General features: G+C 38.4%; 1 protein-coding gene across 3 annotated transcripts in view; it reads right to left on the reverse strand.

Annotated features, from left to right (window-relative positions):
* The window catches only part of LHFPL2 (LHFPL tetraspan subfamily member 2), a 120077-nt gene that overhangs the window by 45178 nt on the left and 50156 nt on the right, over positions 1–24743 (reverse strand). Inside the window, exon 2 of one of the 3 annotated variants that reach the window (XM_014258871.2) lies at positions 13284–13336. The exons of the other annotated variants lie outside the window; for them this stretch is intronic. The gene's annotated coding sequence lies outside the window, so the exon portion shown is untranslated. The remainder of the gene's footprint in view (positions 1–13283; positions 13337–24743) is intronic. 3 annotated transcript variants of the gene reach the window in all.

The raw sequence follows: 24743 nt of genomic DNA on the forward strand, positions 1-24743 counted from the left end.
GGGTAAACAAAATACTGTGCTGGAATACTGCAGGGACAGAAGCTACATAATTTATAGTTTCTACAACACTGTAAACTCTGGAGTATATTCCTACAATGGCTGAAAAGAAGCAGAAGTTATGCAGTATGGAATGCTTTTCTCTGAATATAGCTGTAGGAAAGCTTTCCACTCAGCAAAGAAAGGACAGGAATCTGCCCTTGATTCACTAATATTCAATATAATGTATACAACTTAACAAATGTCTGTGTGATTTAGCATCTCAGGTTTTTCTTCTTTCCTCCTGCAAAACTATAGCTTGCCTTAGCATTTTTTACTTTATAAAGGACAAGTCACCTACCAAGAATTGCTCTGTACCAAAAGCTGATCTCTGCCTTGAAACAAAGGGGCACAGTTCAATTTTCCTCTCAAAAAGAGAAGGCAGGTAATTTTGTTCAGATATAACTAACACATATAACTACAGTAGTAAGTAACACTAATGTTAACATTTAAGAACTAAAGGTAGTAATAATGATCTGGGACAATGCCTCTTATTTTATGAAAACTATAAAGTCAATAAGTTAATCAGTATAACTGCTGTCAACCCTTATTGTATTAGCCATTGTGCACAAGTCAGCAAAATGTTTTAGGAACTGGAAAACCCTGTCTAGATCTTTATCAGGAACTGATCAGAATAATAAGATCACAAAGACTTGTACATCCATTTAATTAAAATAGTATGTTCCTTACTGCAGCGTGTACTTCATCACACTTCAGCAAACCAACTCCATTCCATCACAGTTTAAATAACTTTTCCACGGCAAAACCATCTATTCTGTTATAATAAATTCAGATCAAATGATAAATGTTTTACTCAACAGACTTTGCTCTAGACTGTGTCATAGAAATATCAGACTGGTAAGGCTTTGAGAGACAATGTTCACTCTGAGTAGATTTTTTTCTTGATCCTCAAATCAAAGAATTTAAACAAATTAAGTGGTGATTTGCAAATTAATATTTATAAATGTCAATAAAATTTATAAATTAAATTAATAAATAATAATTAATAAATTATTATTTATAAATTAAAAAGTAGGAGAATATGAGCCATTCACAAAAGATTCAACAGGTTTTTCCATCTTAATACACTCATGTTCCAAAGACGAACACTGCTTTTGTTCCAAAACTAATTAGGGTAATAACAAAAGGTCTAGGGTTTTATCTACTGTTCCCTATCTCTTGTTCTCCTCAAAGACTTCTGAAATATTGGTAGCTATTTTTCTGCAACATTTCTCTCTGAGCCTCTTTTAACCCTGTGATTTACAGACTCCAGAAGCAATAAAAAAAAGCCTCAAATATAATGAGATGGAAGAAATAAAGCTACTTAATAGTGTTCTAGGAACGACCTTTTGCAGGATTTTCAAATAACATGCCAGATTCTGTGAAGCTCTAGAAGATTGTTTTAGCATGAGGTGTGTTTCAATATATACTCCACTGTTAAAGGTGTAGCAGCTCTCGCTGAAGCCAACCTGAGTTTTACACCTACACTCAGAGAACACTGGGCAGATGTGCACTCATGTTACTGCAGATACGGAGATACCTTTCCCTGTTCAAATGTAACTGCATGCACACAAACAGCACATGAATAGCTCTTGAAAAAGTCACAGCTGTTTCTCACTTCAAGGATTAAATCCAGGTGGATCATGTAACAACTCTTCCAGTTGTGCTGATTATTCCAAGTTTGAACATCGCCAACATTTTAAAAATGTCTAAAAAATTGGGTTGATTAGGCCACCCTGGTTGGAAAATCTGACAAAATACATAACTTCACATAATTCTCACTGATTTAGGCATGCTGCAAATTGCTGGACCTATACAATAGACACTGCATCATTGCACTCTTTGCCAGTCAGGAAATGGGACTAACATATACAAACAGCTGAGAATATGGAACTGATCTACAGATTAAACTCAAATGGAAAATGGTCTCATTTTCTCTTCACCCAAGAGTCTGCTATTCTGACTCCTGTTTCTGTTGGATAAGATTGTAAATATTCATAGGAATATCAGAAGTCCAGCTTTATGGACGTATTTTGGAAAGTGATCCTGTTATTAAATACATTATGTTTTATAATACACTAGCTTCCAATGAATCAAACTGTAAAGTTCTGTGTCACATTATTTAATATATTATGTTCTGCGAATATGAAGTCAAACTTATATAGTCCCTTTGTGAAGCATGGTATAATTACTTAAATCAATACTTATTATTTCGTCAACTGGCACGGAAAATAAAGTTCCATCCTCAAAACACCACTGAACAGTTCCCAGTGTTATTAATTTCCTTTTTATTAGCGTGGATAATACCACAAAAATATGCTGCTAGCTGAACCTACAAGCATGATCCTGTAAAGAAATGTGCAACTATAGCCGATACCTATCAAAACCAAGTGAGCTCAAATGATTTCCAGCTCTTGTGATTTTATCATGAGTCATATCTAGTGTTTTCCTTGAGTCACACATTTAGGAGCCTCAACCATGGTGCCCATAATTACATTTTACAGTTTCATTACTGTGGTGAGACAGAGAGGAATCTGCCAGTTTACATATAAGCATCAAGACACTAAGCATGAAGGCGATACCCTTGGTCACATGCCAGACTATTTTGTACCAAATTTTGGTGAAACAAAAACCAAGACATAGTTACAGAAATGCTTTTCATCTGCTAACGGTAATTTCTGACTGAATGTGCAACAAGATCCACATACATGAATTCCAATGTGTCCTCTTTGCTGTGAAAAAAAATCACAAATGAAAGAACTCCCATTTTTTTTCCTCACAGAGAAAAGCAAGTATTTATTTATTGGACAGTTTTTGATAACAATGGTATGCCGCTCCACCCAAATATAAGATGGAACAAGCCAAAAAACTGCAGGGACATAGACAGAGTTAAATCATATGGCTGGGTTATTTTTTCTTCAATCAACCAAATAAAATTAATACTAGTAAGTAAACAACACTGACTGGGCCTTAGTTGTTGAAAGCTCTTATTCTGTTCTGTGATTTCAAAACCATTCAAATACCATTGTATGTACTATTCAAGGTGCAAGTGGGCATGTAAGAATCAACACTTTACAAATCAGAAGGTGAGAGAGAAAACATACAAATGAAGACATATATTTTAAAATTCAGCTCCTCTGAATACCCTTGAAACTCATACTAAATTTTTGAAAAGCCATAAGCAAATTGCCTTTCAATATCCACATACACATTTGTAAATCTGAACCATTGTTGAGAGCAGATCTTGCTATTGCAGCACTGACCAAAACAATCTAAGTCACTGTAGGAACAAGAAAAAAAGTCTCCTGACCTCATTTCCAACATGGAAAGTACTAAAACTTTCTCTCAGGTTGCACCCAGCAGGAAGCAATTCTGAATCAGCAATGGATTAAGTAGATGAACTAATAGATCTCTGCCACATCAAATTGTTATGGTATTTAATATTTTAACTAACTTGCCATTTAATATGGAAAACCAAAAACATCTCAAAATAAACCCTCTCCACAAGACACATACAAGCCAGCATGAATGTAGGGGCTCAACAGAGCTTAATGCAGTATGGGAAATTTGCAACAAAACCAAGGAAGAGCTTCTAGAATGTGCTGTCATTTGCTAAAATAAGTAAGAATGTGTTCTGGCTGCTATTCTTACAAACATCCCCATCTGGCCTCAGCAAACAAGAGAAAAGTGATGCAAATTTCATGGCACCCATAGCCTCAAACCCAGACACTCATCACCTAGGTGTTAGCAAGCCCTTACACAAGGCTTCTCAAATTACTGCTTCCCACCAAGACCTGAAACTGACTCCCTTTAACATCTGTTAATCTAATTGGTTCCTATGAGCCGGTAACAATTAAGCCTGTTGTTGCAAAGAGCAACAGGGAAAGGGGATTTTATATATCCACAGCTGGGCTGTTAGCAGAACAAATGGACTGCATCTTACTCAAGGGCCCTCCCAAAATTCAGTTACTGAACTGTGAGAACAAGAACAAGCCTCAGATGAAGCTGATGGCCCCAGCAAGTGGGCTGATCTCAACATACTGATCAGCTGCTCTGTCACAACAGCAGTCACAAAGGGGGACAAAGGCTGCCCCATTTCTCTAGTCATCAAATGCAACAAAGTTAGTGAAACGGATGACTAGCCATGGCAAAGAGGAAGAACTCATTCAAAGAACAAACAATTTTTGCATGATCTAGTATGAGGCTGACAATTTTTGGTTAGCCTGTAATAAGAAGGAAAAAAAATGGAATCAAAGTCCTTGTTTAGATTCAAAATATTTTTTCAAAAGGGAAGTAAGGCAACAGCTAAAGAAACTGAGCTCTACTTATGCAAAACACTTGTCACCCTTGAAAGGAATTTTCATGCATCTAAGCAATGTGAATAAAGGCTTGCAGAACAGAAGATGTAATATACTCGGTATCATTAGCCTACAGAAGAAAAGGAATAAAAACTTTGTCATAAGTTTTGCAGATGTCTAAGCACAAATATCTTACACTCTGAGAAAGCAAGTGAGCCCTGTGGTTTTCTTGCAGTGCACCAGATTAATTAAGCTTATTTCTTGTCCTTTCTACAGTCTAGTTTTAAAATTACTGAACAAAACCCATCTCAAAAGTGATTTTGCTCTGTGCTCTCTGCTATACTTTAGACCCTAATATAAAACCCAAAGCAGCTGGGCACAATGCTGAATTGAGGTGACATCATCACAACCTTTAGGAGTTGCTCAGAAGCTCCTGAAACAGCCTAACACTTCATGCACCTCACATTCGGACACCTGAAAGTTTACTGGCTCCCATCTTAGGGTGTGGGAAGAATTGTTATTTACTTTGTGGGAGACAGAGAATTAAGCTTTCAGCCTTTGTTTCTTTGCTCTCTAGCCACTAGCTTTTATTTTTTTAACTCTTTTGCTTCAAAATAATCTCTTTCTTATCTGTTAGTCATCAACCTTTGTGGGAGTTGACTCCACAAAGACAACTTTTAAAAACAGAAATGCTTTTAACAGAGAAGCTGAGACTTGGTACTCAGAAGTGAGTGCAGAAACTTTTCACTTTACGAGAGTATTATTGAAGAAGATCTATGTAAAGCCCTTCCTGCCCCCTTCCCCTTTCTGGATGTTTCCTTAGACCGTCACAACTACAGACAACTACTACATTCCATAACCTCAGCCAAGAAACAATTTCTTTTCTCTGATGATTGCAATACACTTCAAACATATAATAATTTAGTAATTTTGAATTGAACTCAGACAACATTAGAAGGTTGTTCATGGTATGTAGAGCTATTTGATGCTTTAACAGGTAAAATTATTAGAATTGTGCCAACATAACCAGATTACGTCTAAGAATACTCAAATACCTGGAAACACACAAACCTTCTTACAGGCTTTCTGTAGGTTTAATGTTTTGAGCTGTGTCTGCAGACTCATTTGGAAAAAAAGAATGTAGCAGTCTTTCAGACTGTCACAAAACAAGCTCAAAAATACAGTTTTGCACAGCTAATCCTAATTCCTATTTTATTGCTGCTAGTTGAGCACCATCCTAAAATGGGAGTGATGTATTTTTGAAATAGTTTGCAGGAATGTACCAAAATTAGTGTGCTACTACTGTTCATTAATTTCCTTTAATAAGAAGGAATTATACACAAAGATTGGTGATTAAAAGAAGTAAAAATAAATGGGATAAAGACATCCCAAGTGAAAGCAGTGGCATCTGGTCCATTTTCTTTTGATTCACTTATATTATTTCACTTGCAGACAAAGCCATCCCCAATGAGCATCCCTTCTACATTACATAACCTTAGTATGCTAGTAGTAACTCTGAGTTAGAGTCCCTCCAGCTGTCAGAAAAACAATCATTAAAAAAAAATAAAATACAGTAACAAAAAGAACTTGATAACCACCCATGAGAATGGCAGGGAGGCAGACCTAGAAAATGCTTTAATTGCACTAAATATAATGTTGTCTTTAACTATGCAAGAGTATTTTATTATCATACTTCTAATGGATTTGACAGTTTCAGGAAGAAATATGAATAATAGTAGCCCATTTCAAGAGAGAAATATGCTCAACGCAATCTGGAAAACTAGCTGGATTTCAAGGCATGTTTTCAACCTCCCTAGTATAGAATTTCTTTTTGTTCTCAGATTCAACTTTTCCAATACATGAAAAAAAAAAAAAATCTGCAGGGAAAGATTTTTCCTTCATTTAATAAAATCCATAAATCTTTAGAGATTATAAATTTTTTCACTGTCTACTGCATTAGACTTTACCCCTAAAAGAATCTTTATGAAAATATTTATCTTCCTGCATGATTTCTGTAAGAAGTAGATTAAAAAACCATCTGGTAAAGGACAATGGCAACCTTCTACAAGTAGACAAAACTACTTTGCTTTAGAGAAAAAAACAGATTAAAAGAGACATAAGAAGTGCAGAATCAAAGAAAGTAATCAGCCTACATTTGGTACAGCAATTTTTTTCAATTACAGCAGTATAGAATTTTATCAGGCTTTTAAACTGTATTTCACCAGAATAACAATATTTAGAAACAATAAAATAATTATTTTAAATGCATATTTCATGGACATCTGGAAGTATTTTAGGAGGCATACATAAGATTGACCCACCTTTGGGTCAGGTATGTTACCTCACCCCCTCCCGTCCATTCCTCTCACCCATTCCATGGCACTGAAAGCTGGTAATATTCTCTCACTGTTGTACAGTCCTTGTCTCAAGTCCTTCTGCATTACCTACCAGGTGACCACTGCTCTGAGGGAAGCACTGCCCCTACGCAGAACTGCAGCAACATGATCAGACCACAGCACTCAGCCGTCAAGGATACCTTACTACAAATATTAGTAGATGACCTTGATTAAGTCACATCTCTGCTATTATTTCATGCTGATTTAAAAATCAGTGAAGGAATTCTGCTGGCTCCTGGTATTCGCAACAAGTGCAGCCAGCAACCTTTGCTCATCAGGCTGGCCTCAGTTTGTAACTATCATTGAATGCTTCTTCCTGCCTCTATAAATTATTGGGAAAACATATTGTATTTTTACATTTCAACTCCACAGTTTTAGATGCATAAATTTGAACACCCATCAACAGGTTATTTTCTAGATTGCTTAGAGGCTGTAATACCTTCCTCCATTTAATACTTTTGGGAAATAATCTAACAGCTCCAATAGTTTAAGCTAAAAAGGGCCAGAAGGATTAATAAGGCCAGTAAGAGAATTCCACTATGGGGCATTGAAGAAAAATGGTAGGATAGCCTCAAGAAATGCAAAAAGAATTCTTTATTTCAAGCAGCTCAGTTCTAGTTGGTAATAAAGTATTTGGCTCCACCACTGAGCTCTGTGCACTTACTTTCTTCATAAAGTCCAGTCAGCCAGGGTTGAAAGCAGGTTTCAATGAAAATGTTGGTGAGCTCTGACACAATGTATATAGATTTCTCCTTTCACTGAGTTTATTTTTATGAATATATCTTTTCCCAGATGTTATGATGGCCCTGTTTTTTAAAAAAACTATTTGCATGCACAATGGTAACACATCTGCTTATCTTCAGACACATGTTGAGCATGCAACTCACAAATCCTGCACTTTGGAAACAAGTCAGTATGCTGCAGTATGTGGTAGAAGAACAGGGGGTGGGGGAGGGAGGGAAGAAAGGTAAAATGTAGTCTATTTAGCACATCTGAAAATGAGCTCAAGCTCTTTCTAGTTCCAGCAGCTGCCTATAATGGAAAAAATGAAGACTGGCCGTTGCCAAAGAAGTGGGCAGGAAGAAATAACAGATGTGAAATCTCAGCAACATCATTGGCTAGGTCAGTTTCACAGACGGCTTGAGAGCCAGGGTCCCTGTTGGGCTGCAGCATTCTCAGAGGCACACTTGCTTTTTTTGCTGCTGAACTGCTGTTCCTCCTGCTTAGCTGAATTCACTCAGCAGCCTCACCCATGAATGCAACTGACAGGAAACATTCATGTCCTCACAAGCATGTGTAAAGGCTCCTCGATTCAAGTTAGTCACTACATTTTCCAAAATCATATTAATATTTCATGTCTCTCTTCCTCTGTCCTGTTCACCCTTTTTTTTATTTCATGGAAACTTATGGTGAGTGGGGAAGAAAAGACAGGTCCTTCAACACGAGATCTTATTACATGACGCTCACAAAGAAAGCAAGATCAAAGAAGCCAATCTAACCTGTTGTATACATTTTTAAGAGAAAGGGCAGTGAGTGAAAAATGCCCTTCAAAGAATCAACTCGAATTACACAAATAACTCTCAAGGACAAATCAAATTTCTTGTCAGAGTCTAAAGGGGAAATTATGAATATAAGGTCTATAGAAACTATCACATCAAGAGCAGCTCCTGTCATCTGATTTTCAGAGTTAAATGAACTTCAGATTAAATAAAAATTAAATAAAAGGTTATATCTAGGCATCAGAAATACGCCCTGAAATTTTAAGCTGGATAACAAAGACAACTGTTACTTTAAGAAAAAAAACCAATTACAAAGTTGTATTAGAAAAAAATACGTCCAGTGAAGAATACCTAGTATCAGTAACTAATATCATCAGAACTGTAGCTGGGCTGTCACATCCATTACAAGACACTCTTGTGTTCAAAATACGGTTGTAAAATGCAGCGCTTAATAAGCCTAGGTTTCCATACTATGTCTCATCTGGTATATTTATTACCTGTTGCTGAAAGAAACAGTATCACTCTCCCCACCTACTTCCAGCTGCTTATTGTGTCTTAGTCCCTTTTGTTGCATGTAGTAATTTCTCATCCACAGGACAAGCCAGGCCAGCAGAGTTTCCTGATTTAGTTTTCCTTCCCAGGCAGTTAGTGGGTTTTTTTTTTGATTCAGCTGCTTACCTTGAACTCACCTTGGGACTGGGGGCTGATGTAAGAGCGGGAAAGAATAGGCTGAAGTATCCCTTTTGGCATCAGCCTGCAGTTGAATCAGCACAAGACCAAATGCAATATTAAACCATGCTCTGGAAAGTATTACTAGCTTTCCTCTTGTAGAATAAATATTCAAGTGTCGTCAGGATTCCACATAATACAGTGAGTTTCTGAGAGCTAATGAGAAACTGCAAGGAAAAATTGCAATACTATAGCAAATGAGGGTACCAAAGCATAGTGACACAAACTGAGGCTCAATACATGCAAAAAGACCCTGCAACCTAAGTTGACAAAAGGAGTAAGAAAATCAGTACCTTTTCTAATATTAGCAGATTAATAACAGAGGCAGAAGTCAAATGCAGCAGTTGGGACAGGCAGCTCTATGCATTACATCACACTTCTTCCTGTGGCAGCAATTCCTGTTAACTCACTATTTGTGGTATGGCATCTCCATGACAAGAACCACACTAGCTTCCAGAAATAATAACACCAAAATGAACCATTGTATTTGCTACTTCATAAGCAAATTATCAGGTCAGTGTGGTTTACACCATCTAAAAGTTCCCAGTGCCTTCTGAAGGAAAGAACTTGAAACCATAATATTTTCCTGACTCAGTAACATGTCCTTTCTCCCCTCTAATGACAGACAAAAGGAAAGAAAATTGAAAAAAAAATCCACCCTTATTTTTGTTTTTATTAAATAGTATTGAGGTGCAATTTGTAATTAGTACTTTTAGATCATCCTAAAGTACGGAATGTAAAGAAGGAGTAAACCAAGATGAACTACATGAAAAATAAAAAAGGCAAAGCATAGACACAGAAAGGAGATGGTTCAAAAAAGAAAAGCAGTATAGCTTCCTATTTAACCTGGCTATAATAAATCCAAATAAATACAGAAACACTGGTCACATCTCTATTTTTTGTTTCTAAAAGTACAAACCCACTCTGTGCTGTTATGTACATAGTACAAAACTGTATTTTTTAGAAACAGAATCATACATCCCAAACCAAACACAAATCCCTAAAATCAGTTCCCTCTCCCCATCTGTATTCTGCTGCCAACTACACGGATTTAACACACAGAGAGAGACCCTTTGGTCACTTCAAATCTATCAACAAGTTTTCTATTTCAGGGTTAAGATATGGCAGAATTTAATCAGAAACACAATTATTCCTGAAGTCACAAAATACCATCACATGGCAAATTTCAGCACACAGATGGCAGTTAGAACATCTTGAGCAAACCACAGCTTTTCCGCCTCTGATGGTTATCACATCACAAGGAAAGACCTGAAGAAAGACACTTTGCTTGCTTTCATTCACCTTGATTTCTCACAGTTGTTTCCAAGGCAAAAGCCCACCAAGGATCCTATCTAGGAAAGTTAGGTAAGTGTAGTACCTGAAGAGGAACAGGACTAGCTAGTTGAAACATTTATTTTCATGTACCACAAAAGAATATATGTCACATCAGCTGGCAGGTTCCAGAGTAGCTGCAATGACAGAACTCCATGGTCCAAGAACTGCAGCTTTGTATCATCTTCTGTCAAAAATACCAGCAAGTGGCTGGTGAAACTTCAGCTATTAGAAGACAGGATCAAGCATTCACATATTCAATAATTTTACTATCACCCATTAGAGTTTTGAGACTAACACTCCCCAAGCACATTAACACCTACAGAGATGTCCAGCACCAGCATCTAGCACAGCACTTACTTTTGCTGACTCATCTCACTGGAGTGTGGATTACCAGAAACTGTGATGTGAGGTCCTGGAAGGATCTTAGCACCCCTGCACTAAGCAATCACTTCTTGGCTAATATTACATGGAAAAACGAAAATAACTGGTGCTCTCTTGCCTAATACAATTTCAGAGTCTATCCATCATGTTTATTAGAAAAGGCATTATAAGCTTCTGTCCTACTTATATTGCAACAAAAGGAGCACACACAAGTGAGGATCTATGTGAATGCTCAAAAGAGTAAGCGAAATAGAAGATTTTATTAAGAGACTAGCAGAAGGTAATTTGATCCTTTAAAGTTTTATCCTTGTTATTTATTGATTGCTTCCAGTTACAATATTATTAATTGTTTTGCTACAGCTGAAAATTTTTAAGCAAGTAAGTGTTTAAGTATTTTTAAATGTTTCCCCAAGACAAATCACACAATGCTTTTAAATAAAATGCAGACAACTCGATTTTGCTGTGCTCTAGAGACAGAGAGTATTATTTACATATTTTGTTATGGAGGAAAACTTATAATTTCAATTTTCTTTTTAACATATTACAGAGCTAATCTTACCAACTGTCCAATTTCATCATCACCACTACATTTGGTACATACACCCTGTACACTGGCTTCCCACCTGATGTTACTTGCAGTCACTCAAGATGTTTTTTAAGTTTGGATATTAATGCACATGCTAGTGTTGCTGTTCTGTTTTTAAGTGTCACAGAACTCTCTCCATAGCTGGTCTGAGGCACATTATTATAAAGTAAGCTATATTCTACCCCAAAAGCAATTCTAATTTAATAAGAGTCTAATTTAATAAGAGTCTAATTCTAATTTAATAAGAGCCTCTTTAATTCTTAAGTATCACATTCTAAAACAGCATCAAGCTTGAAAAAAAGAATACCTGTATTTTTTGTTGAATAAAGATATATGAACTGTCTATAATGCTTTCTTTCTGTCTGTGCACAGATGATAACATGGATACAGCATGTTAACATGGATACAGTTTAGTCCTGATAATTGTCAGGCAGTGCAGGATGGGAGCAGAGGGCTAGATTAAAATGGAGGCAAAAAAAGAATTATCTGGAACTGACTAAAAAACTTTAAATTCACTTATCTACTTTTTCTAGTAAAATACTAGCAGAAATAGAGAGGTCATAATAAATATAGACCTACATGAATGCAAATATTCTAAACAGATTCCTTCAAAGTTGTAACTAAATGCTAATTTTTGAAATGAAGAACAAACATATTCTTCAGAGCCCATTAAAGCAAAAACTAATAAAAAAGCAAGGCAAAGGTTTCTCACTGGTCACCAAAGTCAACAGCACATGGAACAAAATACATGGGTTCTAAACCTTTGCTACCAACTGCACTGAAATCAAACAAAATCCCTTAAATAATAAATATTTCATGTAAATTGGCTCTGCCATGGAAACCAGAGAATCAGAAACATTACTTTATTCCAAATAACTATCTCTTGGCAACAAAATGCAGTTGCTTTTTGGAAGTATTATTTTATTCTTCTTCCATTGGCCTCTTTTCCCAGGCAGACAGTGACAGCACAAGAGGAAATGGCTCCAACTGCACCAAGGGAAGGTTCAGGCTGGACATCAGGAAGGATTTTTTCACTTAAAAGGTTGTTAAGCATTGCAACAGGTTCCACAGGGACATGGTAGTGTCACTATCCCTGGAAGTGTTCAAGAAACTACTGGATGTGTCACTTCATGTCCTTAGCTGATATGGTGGCATCTGGTCAAGGGTTGCACGCAATGATCTTGGAGGTCTTTTCCAATCTTAATGATTCTATGATTCTCTTCTGTTCTACGATTATAAAGTACAAGTAACACTGATTTTATCTGTGCATTTATAAGGCTCTCTTTGACAGCCTACACCTACAGACAGGGAAGTGCAGGTAATATATTTATAAAAATATTACAAAACTCACTTTTTTAAGAATTTGAAACTTTTAAAGTTCTTACTTGGATCCTTCTCGCACTCTTCTCTAGTCAAAATGATAAGTATTTGGCACACACAGTGCAAAGAATCAGCAATAAGCATAGGGGATCAGGAGAATAATTTAACTTTGCAAAGGATACCACAGCTTGCACAGAGGGAGTTAAAAACAACAAAGTTTGCAGTTTCAAGAAAGAAAATATTCAGTTTTGAGTAATTTATTAACTTACTTCAGCTTTCTAGAATGATATTCTATAATGATGTATTCTAGAATAGTATCTCATTTTATAATTGCTAAATGTAAAAAATTGCATTATTCTGAAACGCCAATTCGGGCATCGTTATTTTAATACGATGGGTCAAGTTACCACTTCAATAAGTACAGGTTGAACTGCTACTTGAAAGTTTTTTTCAAAGTCAGGGTGCTATGAGGAGTGGATTGTCTTATCAAGAGCAGCCAATGAGACTACCTCCTCCTCTCCTTCTTAAAATCTCGGCTTTAAAAAGTTGTCTGAATGCTCTGAATAGGAACTTGGTGCTCAGAAGAAAATATTCAAAAGACATAAACTACTGAACATCTTTAATCCTTCATACAGTAGCAAAACTTCAGAGTCAGACAGCATGTGAAAACACAGAAAATATAATCACAATTCCATTTACTCACCACTGTTCCAAATCCTTAGGTCTTAGTCAACCACTTCAGATGCCTGGCAATACCTAGAGAAATAAATGATGTAAAATGTAGGAAAGGTACAGAGCCAAAACCATCAAAACAATACTTATGATTAGTACTGGTGGCTGGAATGGTAAAAACATTGCTTGTAAGAGATTATATGCACAGGGGTAACATTTCACTACCAGGCCACTTCTGCTTGGCTGGAAACCCAGCATGCTAGACGTGACTCCAACCATGATGGCACTAAAACCCCAGACTTCAGGAGAGTAGACTTCAGACTTTCAGAGACCTGTTTGGTGAAGTCACTAATGGGATAAAGCCCTGGATGGGAGGAAGGCCAAGAAGACTCACTAATATTCAAGGATCACCTCCTCCAAGCTCAGGGAGGATGCATCCCAACAACATGGAAGTCAGGCAGAAATACCAGGCCTACATGGGTGAACAAGGAGTTTGTGGACAGACATAAACCAAAGGGCAGAAGCAAAACAGGTAGCCTGGGAGGAACAGACAGCAAATGTCTGAGAAGCCAGGGATAAGGCAAGGAAAGCTAAAGCCCTGATAGAATTAAACCTCACCAGAGACATCAAGGACAACAAGAAAAGCTTCTATAGGTATGATGGTGATAAAAGCAAGATGGGAAAATGTGGTCCCTCTCTGGAAGGAAACAGGACATGTGGTTACCCCGGACATACAGAAGGCTGAGGTAACCTATGACTTTTTTTGCCTTGGTTTTCACTGGCAAGTGCTCTGGCTACGCTGCTTGAATTGTAGAAGGCCAAGAAGACATGGAACTACTGGAGAGGGTCCAGTGAAGGACTATTAAGACAATCATAGGATCATAGAATATCCAGAGCTGGAAGGAACCCGTAAGTAGAGTCTAACTCCTAGCTCTGTGCAGGATAATCCCCAAAACCACTCCATATGCCTGAGAGCATTATTCAAACACTTCTTGAACTCTGTCAGGCTGGTGCTGTGCCACTTCTCTGGGGACCCTGTTCCAGTGCCCAACCACCCTCAGAGTGAAGAACCTTTTCCTGATATCCAGGGAACACAGCTTCATGCTGGTTTCCCAGGTCGTAGCAGTGCTCATCAGAGAAAAGAGATCAACACATACCCATTTCAACTTGTGAGGAAGCTGTAAACTGCAGGGTTATGGTTAGGGGACTGGAGTATTTTTCTTCGGAAGAAAGGCTGAGAGAGAAACCACCCACTGTTGGACAAGATCAGGTTTGCAACCATCCTCAGGAACTGAAGATGCACAAGTCTATGGGACCTAACGGTGCAGAAGTCCATGGCACCTGATGAAACGCATTCTGAGGAAGCAAGCCACTATCCACCACATTTGAGAAGTTGTGGCAGTCTGGTGAAGTTACCATTGATTGGAAAAGGGGAATTATAACCTCTGTTTTAAAAAAAGGGGAAGAGTAAGACTACAGGCCAATCATTCTCACCTCTGTGCCCACCAAGACAATGGAGCAGATCTTCCTGGAAACTATGCTAAGACACATGGAAAATAAGGAGGTGAGTGGTGACAGCAAACATGACTCCACAAAGGGCAAATTAGGCCTGATGAATTTGGTCTTCTATGATGGAATTACAGGGTCATAGATGAGAGAAGAGCAACTGATTTCATGTACTCGGACCTGTGCAAAACATCTGACATGGTCCTTGTCTCTAGACTGAAGAAACATGGATTTGATAGGTGGACCACTCAGTGGATAAAGAATTGGCTGGATGGTTGCAGTCAAAGAGCTCCAGCAACAGCTCATGTCCAAGAGGAGACCAATGCTGGTGATGTTCCTCAGATGTTGGTTTTGAGACCACTGTTGTCTAGCATCTTTGTCAGGGACATGGACAGTGGGACTGAGCACACCCTCAGCAAGTTTGGTGATGACACCAGGCTGTGTGTGGTCAAGATACTGGATGGAAGAGACAACATCCAGAGCGAACTTGACAGGTTTGAGAGGGGGGCCTGTGCAAGCCTCATCAAGCTCAACAAGGCTAAGTGTAAAGGTCTTGTACATGGGTCAGGGCAATCCCAAGCACAAATACAGTCTGGGTGGAGAGTGGATTGAGAGAAGTCCTGAGAAGAATGAACTGGACTGTTGGTGGGCTTTATAAGACCTGGCACTTGAAGCCCAGAAAGCCAATCGTATTCTGGACTGCATCCACAGCAGTGTGGCCAGGAGAAGAGGGAAGTGATATGCCCTATCTGCTCTGTTCTTGTGAAACCCTACCTTCAGTGCTGCATCCAGCTCTGGTGCCCCCAGCACCAGAAGTACATGGACCCACTGAACTGAGTCCAGAAAATGGCTGGAGCACATTTACTGTAAGCACAGGCTGAGCAAGTTGGAGTTCTTCAGCCTGGAGAAGACTCTGGGGTGTTTCCTACAGGCCATCTGATCAGGAGGAGGAAGTAAATGAGGCCTTCTACAGACAGCTGGAAGTAGCCTCAAAGTCACAGACCCTGGTTCTTGTGGGGTGCTTTAACTACCCTGACAAGTGCTGGAGAAGCATCACAGCAAAGCACAATACAGTCCAGGAGATTTCTGGAAAGCACTGATGACTAGTCCCTGTCACAGGTGGGGGATCCCACGAGGAATGGTGTGCTGCTCAACCTCATACTAACAAGTAGGGTAGGACTTGTGGCTGGTGTGAAGGCTGGGGGCAGCCTTGGCTGCAGTGATGATGAGATTGTGAAGTTCAGTATCTGGTGAAGAGGAAGCAGGATAGCAAGTAAGACTGTAACCATGGCCTTCGGGAATCTTACTGGAAGATTCCCATGGTAAGAGGATTTACAGGAAATAGGGGTTAAAGACAGTTGGTCTTCCTCCAGACTCAAGAATAACGCATCCTGATGAGGAAGAAATTGGGCAAATGGGTCTAGGGACCTGCATGGATAAACAAGGAACTCCTGTCATTACTCAAGAGTAAGCAGGAAATACACAGGAGTTAGGAGCAGGGTCTGGCCATTTCTAATGAATACAGTGAGACTGTCAAAGTAATAGAAATTACCAGGAAAGCCAAGGCCCACCTGGAATTATATCTGACCAAGGATGTCAAAGACAACAAGAAAGATGTCTTCAAATATATCATTAACAAAAGAAAAATAAGAGTTATGTTGCTAAATGGAGGGAGGGACCCTGGTAACAGAGAATGAAGAGAAGCCAGAAGAACACATTTCATTGACTGTCTTCTTCGCTTCAGACTTCACCGACAAGACCAGTCCTCAGTATTCTCTGACCCAGGAGACCAGTGTAAAGCAATACTGGAATGAAGACTTTCCCTTGGTCAAAGAAGGTAGGGGTAGACACTACCTAGGCAAACTTGACATCCACAAGTCTGTATGTGCTGACAGAATGTATCTACAAGTGCTGAGAGAGCTGGTAGACACAACTGCAAGGTTGCTCACAATGGAAGAAAGCAAATGTCAAACTAGTGCTCAACAAGGGAAAGAATGAGGACCAGGGAACTACCAGTCAGCCTCACTTTGATCCCTGGAAAGGTGATGGAACACCTCATTCAGAAGGCTATCCACATGGGTGATCAGGAATAGTCAGCAGGGCTTCACTCAGTTAAATCCTCCTTTACCAACCTGACTACCATCTTTTGTATGGATGGATGAAGGGACAGCAGTGGATATTGTCTGCTTCAACTTCAGTAGATTTCCTCAGACAAACTCAGAGATGTGGGCTGAATGAGTGGACAGTGAGGTGGATGGAGAACTAGAAAAAAAAACAGATCTGAGAGGGTCGGAATCAGTGACACAGGGCCTAGCTGGAGGCCTGTCCCTAGTGATGTCCCTCAAGGTTCAACTCTGTAATGTTTAACTTGTTCATCCATGACTTGGATGACGGGGCAGATGCTTCACTGATGATAGAAAGCTGGGAAGAGTGGCCAATACCCCCAGGTGCTGGACAGGCTGAGGGACCTGGGCTTGTTCAGCCTCGAGAGGAGACAAGTGAGAAGAGACCTCATCAATGTCTATCAGTATCTGAAGGGAGGGTATCAATACAAGGGACCAGGCTCTTCTCAGAGGTGCCAATCAATAGGACCAGAGGCAATGGGCAGACCCTGATGCACAAGAAATTCCACCTGAACATGAGGAAGAACGTCTTTACTCTGTGGGTGACTGAGCACTGCAACAGATTGCCCTGAGAGGCTGTGGAATCTCCTTCACCGATAATTTAAGAACTGCCTGGACACAATCCTATGCCATGTGCTCCAGGATGTTCCTATTTGAGTGGGGAGATCAGAACACAGATCCACTGTGGTGAATCCCTTCCAACATAACCTATTTTGTGATTCTGCGGCCTTCTAGCAGATTTCCAGTACCTGAAGAGGGCCTAAAAGAAAGCAAGAGAGTGACTTTTTACACAAGCATGTAGTGACAGAACAGGAGGAAGTGGCTTTAGACTGAAAGAGGGCAGGTTTAGATTAGATGTAAAGAAAAAATTCACTCTGAGGGTGGAGAGACACTGGCACAGGTTGCCCAGAGAAGCTGTGGATGCCCCAGCCACAGTTTCCAAGGCCAGGTTGGATGAGGCTTTGAGTAACCAGACCTAGTAGAGGATATCCCTGCCCACAACAGGGGGCTGGAAGCAGATAACCTTCCAACCCAAACCATTCTATCATTCTGTGATCTTGTGATTCTGTGAAGCAGTGACTCACAAACTAAGCATGAATAAAATCACTCTTTTTCTCTTCCTCTATTTTACTAACCAAGTATACCAAGATCTAAAAATACATTTAAGATTATTTTGTAATAATATTTTTATAATATAATTCTTATATATTTTATAATAATATTTGTATAATATTTATAATAATAAATTCTGTGGGAATTTATAATAACACTTTAAAATCAGGTATGACTTAGGAAAAACTCCAAAAGTTCCTAAACTACTGCAATAAAAACCTGAACCACATAGCCTCGTCATCCCAAAAATGCACCTCTCAACTTCTGCCATCCTATTTCATGGAATTAAGCAAGGACAAACATACATTCCTGTACCTGAGATGGATTAATCCCTTGGAGAGACTGGGCACTGGCTACGCAGGGTTTAAACATGAGCCAACAGTTAGCCCTAGTGACAAGGAAGACCAAGAATATCCTGGGATATGTCTACAGACTAAGATCCCACTGATAAGCTATTATTCATCTTCAGCCAGCACTTTCAGGAAAACACATCTTGAACAGTTTTGCATCCCCACTACCAAAAAGCCATAAATTATGGTGATAAAAGTAAGGTTAGGTTGATTCAGCAATACTGAAATACAGAATTTCCCACAGTAACAGCAAATCCTGCATTTTTATACATTTATCAGAACAAAATATATGAAGAACTTCCCTGTCACCCTGAAAACTCAGCTTCTGAGCTTGCTGACATAATTTTCTAAAGACTTTCCTAGAACAGTAAACATAGATATGTGTACATTCTTTCTGATACATGTCTTGTGATGGACATCTCTCACGACCAGTGTGGTTGGGAAGGTGTTATCCTGACCATCCAATCCCTGGCCATGGTCAGAAACATATAAATTCTGAGAGAAAAAATAAAGTTCTCTCCTTCCTTATATAAATGAACAAAGTGAGTCAGAAGGTCAGTTCACTCTTACAAAAGGAGATAATTTGGCTTTGGTGAAGATGGTTTAAAAAAAAAAAAAAAAAAGAAACCAGAAAAGCTGGTGCAGAACTTACAATGAAGTGTGCTTCTGAGGACAAAGGAAAATGTACTAGGAGCACTGAGAAGTCAAGCACAGCTTAAAATGGCCTCTGAATTCCCGGCATATAGAATATTCTTTCAGGAAAAAAAATAGGAAACAACACCAAAAAACACCAACTGACTGGACCAACCAGCTGTGATTATTTCAACTTTTCTGTCTCAAAAACAGTTAGCATGGCAATGAAAATACCGCAGTGTCAGCAGAGGCAGAGACTGTTTTCAAGAATGAAAAGGGCCAAATTGTTCCTCTTAAACTCAAGTACCAAAGAATGTAGGATCAATTTTAAGTACATGTAAACAAACCTAATTATCTAAATAATCCATTAGGTGATGCTTTTAAGGAAAATTTCCTTGCTTGGAGTCTGAGCTCCCTAAAAAAGACTAGTAAAGGGTAAGACAGGATCAGCCCACAGAGGAAGCTGTAGAAAAGCCTCTCTCTCAGAGAGACATCCACAGGCCAAAGGCACAGCAGTGTTCTTTCCTCAAGTGCACACAGAAACAAAAGAAACGTAAAATTTTCAAAAAAGAGGAACGTAAGTATTACATTTTAAACCACCACATTTTAAAATATAATTGCCACCAAATTTGTGACAAAGCTAACAAGAAGAAAGTCTACACATCTTCCACTATCCCATCACCACACAGGCACTTCCCTCAAGCTGCAGAAGGCCAAATCCTCCCAAACAAATCAAAATGGGAAAAACACATGTATTCTCTCATTCTTTCTCTCAGGAGCTCTTGCAAATTTTGCAATAGCTCAGACAGATTTCTAGAACACTTGGCGAAAATATATAAAATCTGTTTATTCCTTTCTACTCAGCTAGCTGTAAGGTTGCTGCACCAACTCCACCCTTCCAAAAAAGGTGGAAACACTACATTCTTCATTTTCATCTCCCTTCTCATTTGCAAGGGATAAATGTCTTAGCAGAACTAAGGGAGAAAGAGACTCTAAAACAAGCAGAGCAATTGATTTAAAGTTCTCTTATTTATAGTCAACAGGAGAACCAAATAGACTGGACACTGCTAAAAGAACACAATGGATTTGGTAACATTCCCATGTCACATACCCTGTCTTTGTACACGGTAGGAAGTGGATATACTTAGGCTCCCCAGCAGAAATACAATAAAAAAAAAAAAATACAGATATATCTGCTGTATCTTAAAACATCCTTTTCAAGTAGCTTTTTCTTCAGATATACTACTGTGTGATACTTCCATGTATTATGTAACGGCAACTACTGAAATCAAAGAAATATTTGCTTACTTCAAGAAGGTTTGTATGACCAATTATGTCACTATGAATAGAAATAATGCATTCAATGGGTTCTTTGTCTTTTGCTATCAATGCAGAACAACATAAAATTAAATGGAAAAAAAAAATTAGCATTTCATAGGCGTCACTAAGACTACCTTCAGAAATAACAGCAAAACAAGGACAAAATATGTTCTTTAGGGATACCTTGATAGCAGGTTAAAAAAGACCCTCACAAATAAAACTGCCCTCTAAATTAATGAGAATGCTAAACACCATAGGAAGCTAACAGCTCAAGCTATACAACACACTTTTTTTAACAATTCTTCTGAGGCTCATTGTTTTCTCTTTCACACAAACCTATAAAAGAAAAAAAATACAGTTTTCCTTTTTGTACTATCTACTTAATTTTTTCTAGAAGATCATGCTACATATCTATATGTATGTTATTTAAAGCAAATTCAAAAGTCATATAGAGAACCTTAATTTACAAGCTGTTTCAAAGAGTACAGAAGAAAAAATCCTTTTTCATACTACAAAAATATTTTACTCAAATGCACCTGCCCTGAAGTTTATATTTAATAAAAGCCAGTTGTACTCCTAATACACTGATCCCTGCTCTTAATGCCAGTTTCCACACTGCACCACCTTAACCAAGAAAGCAACACAGCATAGTTTTACATAATATATAATATATCATTAAAATGTTTAAACCAAATAACACGTTTTTATAATCCTAGCAATTCTCACAAAACTAAGCAGAATAAATACAGAAGCATTAAGAGACCTGCACTGCAGATGAAAGATCCTCTTAGCCTTTTACCTAATGCAGTAGCACTGAGTGGTAAATGAATCAAATTACATTTCTTATACAAGGCAGTCACTTCCAACTAAAGCAAAAATTTGCAAATTTAGCTTTAGTAAAGTTATTATCTAAAATTTGTTTTGGCTTCTAAGGTTTGTTTTAGCCAAGCATAAATCTTTATTTGTAGTTAGTAATATAGAACATCAGACACGAGTCTGGTCCCCCATTGTCTGAAATCAGTGGGAGCTCTTATCTTTAGCATTATCCACAATGATAAAAGGACATAAATTGTTTATTTTAAAGGCAGTGTAAAAGCACTTAGCAAGTTAACTTTACAACATGCTTCTTGAGTCGCATCTCTGAGTTACAGGGACTACAAAGCAAAATGGCAAGTCCCCCTTCCACAGCTGCACCATGAGTTACACCACAGCCAGCATTTCTGTCCTGCTCCATACAACCCTCTACCACCTCAAGGCAGCCCAAGCTTTGCAGCAGTATCTCCATTACGTACATCTACAGCCACTAAAATTGTTCCTTGGCTCTGTTTGGGCCATAAAGCTGCTTTAGGTAGCCACCACAGAGAAGAACCAGACAAGAAGTGATTCAGAAAGCAGCTTCATCCTGGGGCCAGCACTGCCTAACAACCTGTTGCCTTGTGCAGATGACGAGAGGAGCGGGCCCCACGGGTAGCCCAGGGACCTCCAGACACAGGCAGGCTCCAGGTCAACACCACAGCACTGGGGGACCAGAACACACTGGCAACACAGCTCCAACATGGACTGAATGGCACCAGGCTGGGCTGAAACACCCTTCTGGGCACCCAAGTAAGAGCATGGGCAGGACCCAGAGGAAGCTGAAGCACATGAGTGCCCTGGAGCCCTGACGTGTGGTTGGTAATCAAATGCTCTAACCAGTGGCATGCTCCTTTAGCAATGAGCTAGAATCAGTTGGCAAGCTCAGGCTATTCTTCCTAATGTCAGCTGGCCTTAATAAGTAACAACTTTAATGAGTATTTATTAGCATTTGAATTATTGCTCCCAGATTACCACACACTGGCTTGCAAAATCCTGAATTTACAAACAAAGCTGTCTTCTGGCAGAAGCAGAAGAGAATGTCTCCAAGGGAGACAAGACAGTTATCTTTTCCTGAAGGTCTAGAGATGGCAACTGTGGAGTTTTGTTATGTCATAAACAATGAAAAAATTATTTTATTTAATCTGTACCACACATGCTCTTTAAAGCAACAGCTGCAGCGTTCCTTCGGTTTTTAATCCCACACCTCCTTCTCCAGCCAAAGTTACAGAGTATCATCATAGTGATGCAACTATTACAAATCAATGAAACAACCATCAGACTGCCCAAATTGCCTGATAGCATTCCTGCGTTTTCCAGTAATGCTGCATTATGACTGAATTAGGAACCTGTTTGTTTGTGGTTTCATCCTGAAAAAAGAAAAAAAGAAAAACACTTAAGCACAATCCTCTCTGTCCCAGATAAAACCAGATCTGCTTTAACACTTCAACACTCCTTGCATGTGAGACATGATATCTAACAAAGCAACCAAACACAGAACTAGGGCCCAACTTCCTAAGACACTAACAAGCTGTTAAGTCTCCTCAAAATACAAATTCAAACTTCTCTATGGTGTCAGAAAAACAAAATTGTTTACTCTATGCATATATTCTACATTGAACTAACTTTCACACATTCTCCACACATCTACACTGAAGCAGCAAAAATATACACACAAACAGTAGTTTATCAAATTATAGCCTATGACCTTATTCCGCTGAAAAAACCTGCTTTTTAATCCTGAAAGACTTCAGTGATTCACACAATGATTTTGCTAAGTGACAAAATCTTGAGCTTAGACCATTCAATTTGACGTCAAAGCAAACTTCCCTCTATCAATAGTTTATCTGGACATTATCCATTTAACATGCCTATCATGCACTCAAGACCTTAATTCAAGGCTAAAAATACTACATGTTAATTAAAAATTAAATTGTATTCAGCTCTTCTACAGCTCATGTCTTAGAACCCTTATTCAGTCTTATAAAAAAACACAACCCAAAACCCAAACCCAGTGTGAGAAAAACTAAATGAAGATGAGACTCTGAATAATGTTACACGTACCTTTGTTGAGCATTTCAGTAAAATCATGTTATAGAAATGAAAATCCTTACTTAAGTCCTATCTGCCCAGTTTCCAGCTCTGGAGAATACCCTGCAGTTTCTGCAGACCTCTGAAAGTCCTGAGCCATCTCCATCTAGAATGCTTTTCCAACTGGAGCTTACAAACCCACGAAGAGGCACTCCTCTGATGCTAAACCAAGGAAGAGGAAACGAGCTAGCCTCTGCTTGGTAAGCGTTAAAGAGCATATTTAATTTGCAGATTAAAGAATTAACTGGCCTGGGGATGGTGTGAATTAAGAGCAACTGAAAAATACATTAATTGTGTTTTTGTATACCACAGTGATGCTTTTTTATGCCTTTTAAATTTTTGTCATTTTAAGCTTTTCCTGAAGCAAATTTACTTAAACACTGCTAGAGAAACTTTTTTTTAGAGAAACTAGAGTCTTTTCAGAAATGTTCTGGCAATACAAACAGAAAATCTAGGTTTAGTTTTTCCTGAAGTCAGTAACATCCTCTTCCAAGACTGTCACAGTATGCATTTTGTAAGAAGTTATAAGTATTCTTTAAACTCCTCTAAATTTTTTTTAAATTATTATTTAACATCCATTTCTGAGTAAAACTCAGATAAAAGTTTTGACCATCTGAAAGAGCATGATTTTGACAACAACCTTTCAAGAAGAGCAAAGAAAGCTCTCTAGTTCTATGTCAGAGGATGATGACATGATGAAACAAATTCACAAAATTAACAAATTAATGAAACATAATATGAAGAATAGCACAAGCATGAAAAGGGAACAAACTCCCTTGCTAAAGGCCCTCTCATCCAAAGATTTTTTTTTAAGTATGGTAGCATACCTCTCACTCACCTCTCAGCAAACCCCTCTGTTAAAACTAAGCCATGCAATCTAAACCCTTTTAAAATATTCTCAAAGTATTATTCATCAAAAATGCTGTTTCTTATTTGAGTTCTACTAGCACCATACAGACTATTACCTGTATCCCAGGGTTTTGATTATTAAAGGCAGAAGACAACTACATTTATTAAGTCTTGACAATGCACACCATATCCATATTGACCACATTCACAAAGCCATGTTTAAAGAACATGAAATATTTAGCCATTTATTTAATTCTAGATAAAGGCTAAAAAACAAGATATGGAGGTATAAAGATGTTTATTTTGAATGTTATTATCTCTTTCTTCCTTCTGCAAAGCGTATAAACAAAATAACATCCATGAAAGAAAGTTATTTTGAAAGAAAACATGAAAATTTAAGGTCAAGCAGACCTCCTCAAAAACAAAGAAAAGAAAGAAATTGGTCACTTCACAAAGCACAAGCAAAACAGCCCTAGGAAATCCATATGAAAGACTTGTTTAAAGAATATATAAACTCTGGTCTAAGCTTCACAGATCTCTCCAAAAGTCAAGCTAAGAAGACAACATGTCTCTGGAACAAAACAAACATTTCTGAAAGCTCCTTCTGTTCTCTCCATCTCTCAAAACACTGTATTTTGCTATCTTACTAGGAAT

Source organism: Pseudopodoces humilis, chromosome 4 (genome assembly GCF_049639895.1).
Source record: "Pseudopodoces humilis isolate 2021_Gansu_Grassland_sample_001 chromosome 4, ASM4963989v1, whole genome shotgun sequence".
Classification (NCBI taxonomy): domain Eukaryota; kingdom Metazoa; phylum Chordata; class Aves; order Passeriformes; family Paridae; genus Pseudopodoces; species Pseudopodoces humilis.